Genomic DNA, 10297 nt, shown 5'->3' with positions numbered 1-10297 from the left:
GACCCTAAAAAGAGGGACGAGGAGGAGTATATATAGTCTAAGTGGACGAAGGGGTACATGGGCCTCGGCCCAACTCACAGTCAACTCACAGGTGTCGGACGTCCGACAACTACTGGCTGTCCGATGTCTTGCGGGGGCTCGGACGTCCGGTACACGTCGGACTTCAGACGTTTTGCCTTTGATGGGCTTGACGTTTTCGTTCTGTGATGGGGGCACCGGTCATCCAGAGGGGCTCGGTCGTCCGGTGGCTGGAGGGAGTCGGTCGTTTAGTCTGTGTCGGACGTCCGACCGCTGTAGCGTTCGCTGGCTGGAACTCGTCGGGCTGGCTGATGCTCCAGGCGTCCGACATGTCTCGGTCGTCCGGTGGCTAGAGATTTTCTGGCAGCTCTTCTTCTTGTTCCTTGTACTGAGAGCGGTAAATTCTTGCTCCGAAAAAGGCCGGGGCACGCAGGGTCTTTTTAAGTGACGGCGATTCATTGCGCTCTCCACCTCGGAGTTAGTGATGGACACTTCATCCGGATCTTCATGAGGTGGATGAGTCGGCGCCACCCCTGTATGCACCCTCGTCCTAATTGACGAGTTCGACATCGCATTGGCCGCGGCTCGGCTTGCTGGGATCTTTGGTACGGTTCACCGTATTATACCTCTCCTGAGATGATAGAAGGAGGAGGAAAATGACGGTTTGGCTTTATGCTTAGACATGAAGTAACGAATATACCTCTTTGATGATGGAGCAGGCTCAGCGGCGCTCTCAGTTCCCTTTCGTTTCGCGCGCTCACCCCGTGAAGGAGCCGTTTTCCTTTAACTGCCTGTGCCTGGGTACGGCTCGCTGAGCGCCGATCCTGTGCAACACGGTCTAGTACGGAGGGCAAATTGTAAGCGGAAGTGTTTCCCTTTTTTAAATGATTTCTGAACACTTACCTTAACGAAGGAATGGAGATCGGGGTAATCGGCCATAATGGCTACCTTCGAGCCATCAGGGCTCGCCTGGTAATAAACTATGTCTTCAAATTCTACAAATATATCCGGATCTTCATGAAATCCGAGGTCTTCATGGCGAACATGGTCCTCTGGTTGAGGAGAGGGGCAATAGATGTTCTCTACTACCTTCCTCCATGACTGTTTTGAAGCAACCAGAGTATTCATTTAATGCATCCCAATAACAAAAAAAGTGTTGAATGACTAAGCTTACCCAGTCAATGGGATTGTACATGGAGAAACCTTCCCGACAATTTAAACGGGCGAAGTCTTCTTCTTCTCCCTTGTAAAGGTCCACCAGCATGGCAGCTAATGCGGCTTGGTTATCCGGACCCTTTCGCGTATAGCAAGACGCGTCGTCCTCCCCGTTGTAGTTCCATAAAGGAGCCACTCTGGATTGAAGAGGCTGGATACATCGCTTTATCGCAATGGCCATGACTTCAATAATGGAGAGTCCGGAATGGGTCAACAATCTGACCTTGCTGACCAATCTCATCACTTCTGCACTATCCTCTTGTCCGGAGGACTTGGGGCGCCAACAGAATAGCTTCTTTAAGGGAGCGCTTGAGAATTCGGGAAGTCTGCGTCGAACAGGGTCCGGAAGAGGAACATCCTCAATGTAAAACCATTCCGAAGACCATTCTTCGGACCCCCTCTTCGGAGTCCCGACTGGGTAACTGTTGGAAATATGCCCTTGAGGTATATAATAAAATTGTTATTATTATATTTCCTTGTTCATGATAATTGTCTATTGTTCATGCTATAATTGTATTGACCGGAAACCGTAATACATGTGTGAATACATATACCATAACATGTCCCTAGTGAGCCTCTAGTTGACTAGCTCGTTGATCAATAGATGGTCATGGTTTCCTGACCATGGGCATTGGATGTCATTGATAACAGGATCACATCATTAGGAGAATGATGTGATGGACAAGACCCAATCCTAAGCATAGCACAAGATCGTGTAGTTCGTTTGCTAAGAGCTTTTCTAATGTCAAGTATCATTTCCTTAGACCATGAGATTGTGCAACTCCCGGATACCTTAGGAATGCTTTGGATGTACCAAACGTCACAACGTAACTAGGTGGCTATAAAGGTACACTACGGGTATCCGACAGTGTCTGTTGGGTTGGCACGAATCGAGATTGGGATTTGTCACTCTGTATGACGGAGAGGTATCTCTGGGCCCACTCGATAATGCATCATCATAATGAGCTCATAGTGACTAAGAAGTTAGTCACGGGATCATGCATTACGGAACGAGTAAAGTGACTTGCCGGTAACGAGATTGAACGAGGTATTGGGATACCGACAATCAAATCTCGGGCAAGTAACATATCGATTGACAAAGGGAATTGTATACGGGATTGATTGAATCCCCGACATCGTGGTTCATCCAATGAGATCATCGTGGAACATGTGGGAGCCAACATGGGTATCCAGATCCCGCTGTTGGTTATTGGCCAGAGAGTTGTCCCGGTCATGTCTGCATGATTCCCGAACCCGTAGGGTCTACACACTTAAGGTTCGGTGATGCTAGAGTTGTTATGGGAATTAGTATGCAGTTACCGAATGTTGTTCGGAGTCCCGGATGAGATCCCGGACGTCACGAGGAATCCCGAAATGGTCTGGAGATAAGTATTTATATATGGGAAGTCCTTATTCGGTCGCCGAAAATATTCGAGGGGTATATCAGTATTGTACCGGGACCACCAAAAGGGTTTCAGGGACCACCGGGAGGGTCCACCTGCCCCGGAGGGCCCTATGGGCTGAATATGGAGGGGAACCAGCCCCTAAGTGGGCTGGGCGCCAACCCCCCTAGGGCCCATGCACCTAGGGTTGGGGGGCCCTAAAGGGGGCGCCCCCTTGGCTTGGGGGGGCAAGCCTTCCCCCCTTGGCCACCCCCCCCCCCCGTCTAGATCCATATGGACGAGGCCGGACCCCCTCTCCCTTGCCCCTACAAATAGAGGGGAGGTGGGAGGGCTGCCGCAGCCTTCCCCTGGCGCAGCCCTCTCCCTCCCCAACACCTCCTCCTCCATAGTAGTGCTTGGCGAAGCCCTGCCGGAGAACTGCAAGCTCCTCCACCACGTCATCATGCTGCCGGAGCTCTCCCTCTCCCCTTTCTGGATCAAGAAGGAGGAGACGTCCCCGGGCTGTACGTGTGTTGAACGCGGAGGCGCCGTCCGTTCGGATCTTCCGTGATTTGAATCGCCGCGAGTACGACTCCTTCATCCGCGTTCTAGTGACGCTTCCTCTTAGTGATCTTCAAAGGTATGAAGATGCTCATCCCCTCTCTCTCTCTTGTTGCTAGAATCTCCTAGATGGATCTTGGTGATGCGTAGAAAATTTTGAATTATTGCTACGTTCCCCAATGGTGACCGGATCCGGATATGCGCCATACTTCGGTGCCGCCCACTTCAAATATAGACCCTCTGCCCTGGTGGCGGGGGACGAGGCAAAAGAACTTTTTCCATAGTTCAAAATGAGCCTCGCAGCCTAAAAATAATTCGCAGAGGGCGACTAAGCCGGAGATGTGCAGGATGGAACCTGGTGTGAGGTTGTGCAGCTGGATCCCGTAATATTCCAATAGACCCCTGAGGAAGGGGTGGATTGGGAATCCTATGCCCCTCAGAATGAATGATATGAAGCACACCCTCCCCCCTTGGCTGGGGTTGGGGAAATTCTCCGCTAATGCACCATCGCCCATAGAAGTTAATCCTACCCGTACAGAGACTAGATCTGCGGGGGGAAGATATCCTTGCGTCTGGAGACGATTGAGCTGAAGATGGGATGCATAACAACTTTACCAATCCCCCTCCTGAGGGCCATGAGGACGCGAGGAGGAGCCAGGGACACTAGCCATGGTTTGAGCTTTTTTCGTGGTTTGCTTTGTTGCTCTTGAGGCGATGTGGGATGGCGTTTGGGGATCTAACCTTGTTATATAAGCGCTGCCTGTGCCTATTAAAAGGGTGAAAATATAAAGGTAATGAACCGTTGCATTCACTTAGATGCGTGGAAATCGAGGCGATGGCAGAAAGGAATAATAAAGAAGGACACAGAAGCCGATGCCGGATTACGGTCAATCCGGAGTATGGTGGAGAACTCTCCTTGCAAAGCCGAAGACTTATATCCGCATACTAAATTGTCATTGAAGGCAAGTTTGGGGGCTACTGAGGAGTCCTGGATTCGGGGGTCCTCGGGTGTCCGGCCCAGGAGTATGGGCCGGGTTGGATGGGCCGTAGAAGATCAAGCTGAAGACCATCCTCTGTGTCCGGGTGGGATTTCTCCATACGTGAACCGCAAGATTAGAGTCCGGGTGTATCGTTTCTTTCCCTGATGAACTGACCTAGTACAAACCCTAGGCCCCTCCGATGTGTATATAAACTGGTGGGGTTAGTCCGTCAGGGAGATACATATATTACCATCATCGGAATATTCATAGGCTAGACATCTAGGTTTTAGCCATCATGATCTCGAGGTAGATCAACTCTTGTGATCTCTATATTCTTCGAATATAATCAAGTAGGAGTAGGGTTTTACCTCCTTTAAGAGGGCCCAAACCTAGGTAAACACCGTGTCCCTTGGTCCCCTATTACCATCGATCCTTAGACGCATGGCTTGGGCCCCCCTACCCAAGATCTGCCGGTTTCGACACCGACAGTGTCGTCCCCGTCTTGTCCATTGGGCGTAGCTGATCCGTGGCCTTCCTCCAAGTACCTGATCACAGATAGAGTCTCTGCATGAGGTAGTAGCCATGTCTCATATGTAGAGAGTGGTAGTTCAGAGAGGAGCGAGTTCACCTTATCTTCTTGACCGTCATAGTTCATGACCTCGCATGAACAAAAGCTTGATTCCGAGCTTGGCGCATAGCGTATTCCAAAAGTAGCTAAGGAACTTGACGTCGCGGTCTGATACGATAGTCTTGGGCACTCCATGTAGACGCAAGATTTCCCTACAAATTTTTTTTGCATCATGTGAAGCATCGTCTATCTTGTTGCAGGGGATGAAATGAGGCATCTTACAGAATCGGTCCACAACAACAAACACATAATCTTTGCCATTTCGAGTTCTAGGCAAACCAAGCACAAAGTGAAGGGAATATGCCCTAGAGGCAATAATAAAGTTGTTATTTTATATTTCCTTATTTCATGATAAATGTTTATTATTCATCCTAGAATTGTATTAACCGGAAACTTGATACATGTGTGGATACATAGAAAAAATATCGTGTACCTAGTAAGCCTCTACTAGACTAGCTCGTTGATCAAAGATGGTTAAGTTTCCTAACCATAGACACGTGTTGTAATTTGATAAACAGGATCACATCATTAGGAGAATGGTGTGATGGACAAGACCCATTCACTAGCTTAGCATTATGATCGTTCAGTTTTATTGTTATTGCTTTCTTCATGTCAAATGCATATTCCTCCGACTATGAGATTATGCAACTCCTGGATACCGGAGGAATGCCTTGTGTGCTATCAGACGTCACAACATATCTGGGTGATTATAAAGAGGCTCTACAGGTATCTCCAAAGGTGTTTGTTGGGTTGGCCTAGATCGAGATTAGGATTTGTCACTCCGAGTATCGGAGAGGTATCTTTGGGCCCTCTTAGTAATGCACATCATAAGAAGCCTTGCAAGCGAAGTGACTAATGAGTTAGTTACAGGATGATGCATTATGGAACGAGTAAAGAGACCTGTCGGTAACGAGATTGAACTAGGTATGAAGATACCGACGATCGAATCTCGGGCAAGTAACACACCGATGACAAAGGGAATAACGTATGTTGTCATAATGGTTCAACCGATAAAGATCTTCGTAGAATATGTGGGAGCCAATATGAGCTACCAGGTTCTACTATTGGTTATTGATCGGAGAGGTTTCTTGGTCATGTGTACATAGTTCTCGAACAAGTAGGGTCCGCACGCTTAACGTTCAATGACGATATTGTATTATATGAGTTATGTGTTTTGGTGACCGAATGTTGTTCGGAGTCCTAGATGAGATCACTGACATGACGAGGAGTCTCGAAATGGCCGAGAGGTAAAGATTTATATATAGGACAATGGTATTCGGACACCAGAAGTGTTCCAAAGGGTACCGGTTACATATCGGGTCATTGGAAAGGAGTTTCGGGCAACCCCGACAAAGATATGGGCTTAATGGGCTGAGGGATGGATAGACTAGCCCACAAGGGGCTGGTGCACCCCTTTCCTTGGCTGCAGGCCCTAGAGGAAGGAAAGGAGGGGTCTCCACCTCTTCCTGCCTTTCCCCCTTGGTGGGAGAAAGGTAAAGGGGGGAACCACCTCCTCCTTCCTTCCCCTCCCCGCCAAAAGAAGAAAAAGGGGGGCGCCGGCCTAAGGCAGGAGCCCAAGTTGGATCCCTCCTACTTGGGGTGCCCCTAGGGCTGCTCCCTCTCCCTCCCACCTATATATAAGAGGGGGGAGGTGCCTAGAACACACCAATAATCGTTAGCCGTGTGCGGCGCCTCCCTCCACAGATTACACCCTCGGTCATATTCTCGTAGTGCTTAGGCGAAGCCCTGCGTGGATCACTTCACCATCACCATCACCACGCCGTCATGTTGACAGAACTCATCTATTTCCTCGACACTCTGCTGGATCAAGAGTTCGAGGGACGTCATCGAGCTGAACGTGTGCATAACCCGGAGGCACCGTACGTTCGGTGCTTGATCGATCGGAACGAGAAGAAGTTCGACTACATCAACTGCATTATCAAATGCTTACGCTTTCGGTCTACGAGAATACGTAGACACACTCTCCCCCTCTCGTTGCTATGCATCTCTAAGATATATCTTGCGTGAGTTTAGGAAATTTTGTGAAATTGCATGCTATGCTTCCCGACAGTGGCATCTTAACTAGGTCTATGCGTAGATGATATGCACGAGTAGAACACAAAGGGTTGTGGGCGGTTATCTTCATACTGCTTACCACCAATGTCTTATTTTGATTTGGCGGTATTGTTGGATGAAGCGGCCTGGACCAACCTTACATGACCATGTTCATGATATCGGTTCCACCGACAGACATGCAACTAGTTTTGCTTAAAGGTGGTTTGCGGGTGTCTGTTTCTCCTACTTTAGTTGAATCGAATTTGACTGCAGCAGGTCCTTGTTGAAGGTTAAAACAACAAACTTGATAAATCACCGTTGTGGTTTTGTGTTGTAGGTAAGAACGATTCTTGCTAGAAGCCCATAGCAGCCACGTAAAACTTGCAACAACAAAGTAGAGGACGTCTAACTTGTTTTTGCAGGGCATGTTGTGATGTGATATGGTCAAGACATGATGTGATATACGTTGTTGTATGAGATGATCATGTTTTGTAAATGTTATCGGTAACTGGCAGGAGCCTTATGGTTGTCGCTTTATTGTATGAAATGCAAACGCCATGTAATTTCTTTACTTTATCACTATGCGTTAGCGATAGTTGTAGAAGCAATAGTTGGTGAGAGGACCATGAAGCAACGATGGAGATCAAGGTGTCGAGCTGGTGACGATGGGGATCATGACGATGGTTTGGAGATGGAGATAAAAAGCACGAGATGATGATGGCCATATCATGTCCCATATTTTGATTGCATGTGATGTTTATCTTTATGCATCTTATTTTTCTTAGTACGGCGGTAGCATTATAAGATGATCCCTTAACTAAAATTTTAAGGTATAAGTGTTCTCCCTGAGTATGCACCATTGCGACAGTTCTTCGTGCTAAGACACCACGTGATGATTGGGTGTGATAGGATCTATGTTCACATACAATGGGTGCAAGACAGTTTTGCACATGCAGAATACTTGGGTTAAACATGACGAGCCTAGCATGTACAGACATGGCCTCGGAACACTGGTGACCGAAAGGTTGAACGTGAATCATATAGTAGATATGATCAACATAGATATGTTCACCATTGATGACTACTCCATCTCACGTGATGATCGGACATGGTTTAGTTGATTTGGATCACGTATCATTTAGATGACTTGAGGGATGTCTATCTAAGTGGGAGTTCTTAAGTAATTTTGATTAATTGAACTTAATTTATCATGAACTTAGTCCAGATAATATTTGCAAATATGTTGTACATCAATAGCTCGTATTGTAGCTCCCCTATTTTTTTGATATGTTCCTAGAGAAAAACTAAGTTGAAAGATGATAGTAGCAATGATGCGGACTGGGTCCGTGATCTGAGGATTGTCCTCATTGCTGCACAAAAGAATTATTTCCTTGATGCACCGCTAGGTGACAGACCTATTACAGGAGCAGATGCAGACGTTATGAACATTTGGCAAGCTCGATATGATGACTACTTGATAGTTTAGTGCATCATGCTTTACGGCTTAGAACCGGGACTTCAAAAACGTTTTGAATGCCACAGAGCATATGAGATGTTCCAAGAGCTAAAATTGGTATTTCAGACTCATGCCCATGTCGAGAGGTATGAGACCTCTGACAAGAACTTTGCCTACAAGATGGAGGAGAATAGCTCAGCTAGTGAGCATATGCTCAGAATGTCTGGATACTACAATCACTTGAACCAAGTGGGAGTTAATCTTCCAGATAAGATAGTGATTGACAGAGTTCTCTAGTCACTATCACCAAGCTACTAGAACTTCGTGATGAACTATAATGAGCAAGGGATAATGGAGAAGATTCCCGAGCTCTTCGTGATGCTGAAATCGGCGAAGGTAGAAATCAAGAAAGAGCATCTAGCGTTGATGGTTAACAATACCACTAGTTTCAAGTAAAGGGCAAAAGGAAAATAAAGGGAACTTCAAAAAGAATGGAAAGCAAGTTGCCACTCCCATGAAGAAGCCCAAAGTTGTACCTAAGCCTGAAACTGAGTGCTTCTACTGCAGAGGAAATGGTCACTGGAAGAAGAACTACCCCAAATATTTGGTGGATAAGAAGGATGGTAAAGTGAACAAAGGTATATTTGATATACATGTTATTCATGTGTACCTTACTAGTATTCATAGTAGCCCTTGGGTATTTGATACTAGTTTAGTTGCTAAGATTAGTAACTCAAAATAGGAGTTGCAGAATAAATTGAGACTAGTTAAGGATGAGGTGACGATGTATGTTGGAATTGATTCAAAGGTTGATAAGATCACCATCGCACACTCACTCTATCTTCGAGATTAGTGTTGAACCTTAAATAAATGTCATTTGGTGTTTGCATTGAGCATGAATATGATTGGTCATGTTTATTGCAATACATTTATTTATTTAAGACAGAGAATAACTGTTATTCTTTTTACATGAATAAAACCTTCTATGGTCATACACCCAATGTTAATGGTTTACTGAATCTCGATCATAGTGATACACATATTCATAATATTGATGCCAAAAGATGCAAAGTTGATAATGATAGTGCAACATTTTTGTGGCACTGACATTTAGGTCACATTGGTGTAAAGTGCATGAAGAAACTCCATGCAGATGGAATTTTAGAATCACTTGATTATGAATCATTTGATACTTACGAACCATGCCTAATGGGCAAGATGACTAAAACTCCATTCTCCGGAACAATGGAGCAAGCCAATGACTTATTGGAAATAATACATACCGATGTATGCGGTCCGATGAGTGCTGAGGCACGCGACGGGTATTGTTATTTTCTGACCTTCACAGATGATTTGAGCATATATGGGTATATCGACTTAATGAAACACAATCTGAAACATTTGAAAAGTTCAAAGAATTTCATAGTGAAGTGGAGAATCATCGTAACAAGAAAAGTAAAGTTTCTACGATCTAATCACGGAGGCAAATATTTGAGTTATGAGTTTGGCCTTCATTTAAATGTGGAATAGTTTCACAACTCACGCCACCTATGATGTCTCTTACCGTACTTTATTAGATATGGTGCGATCTATGATGTCTCTTACCGATTTACCTCTATCGTTTTGGGGTTATGCATTAGAGACAACTGCATTCACATTAAATAGGGCGCCATCTAAGACGACACCGTATGAACTGTGGTTTGGCAATAAACCTACGCTGTTGTTTCTTAAAATTTGGGGTTGCGACACTTATGTCAAAAGATTTTAGCCTGATAAGATCGAACCTAAAATCGGAGAAGTGTGTATTCATAGGATACCCTAAGGAAACAATTGGGTACACCTTTCATCACAGATCCGAAGGCAAGATCTTTGTTGCTGAGAATGGGTCCTTTCTAGAGAAGGAGTTTCTCTTGAAAGAAGTGAATGGGAGGAAAATAGAACTTGATGAGGTAATTGTACCTTCTCTCAAATTTAGAAAGTAGCTCATCAGAGAAATCTGTTC

The sequence above is a fragment of the Triticum aestivum genome, chromosome 6B (genome assembly GCF_018294505.1).
Source record: "Triticum aestivum cultivar Chinese Spring chromosome 6B, IWGSC CS RefSeq v2.1, whole genome shotgun sequence".
NCBI lineage: Eukaryota > Viridiplantae > Streptophyta > Magnoliopsida > Poales > Poaceae > Triticum > Triticum aestivum.
This window is presented reverse-complemented; position numbering follows the sequence as displayed.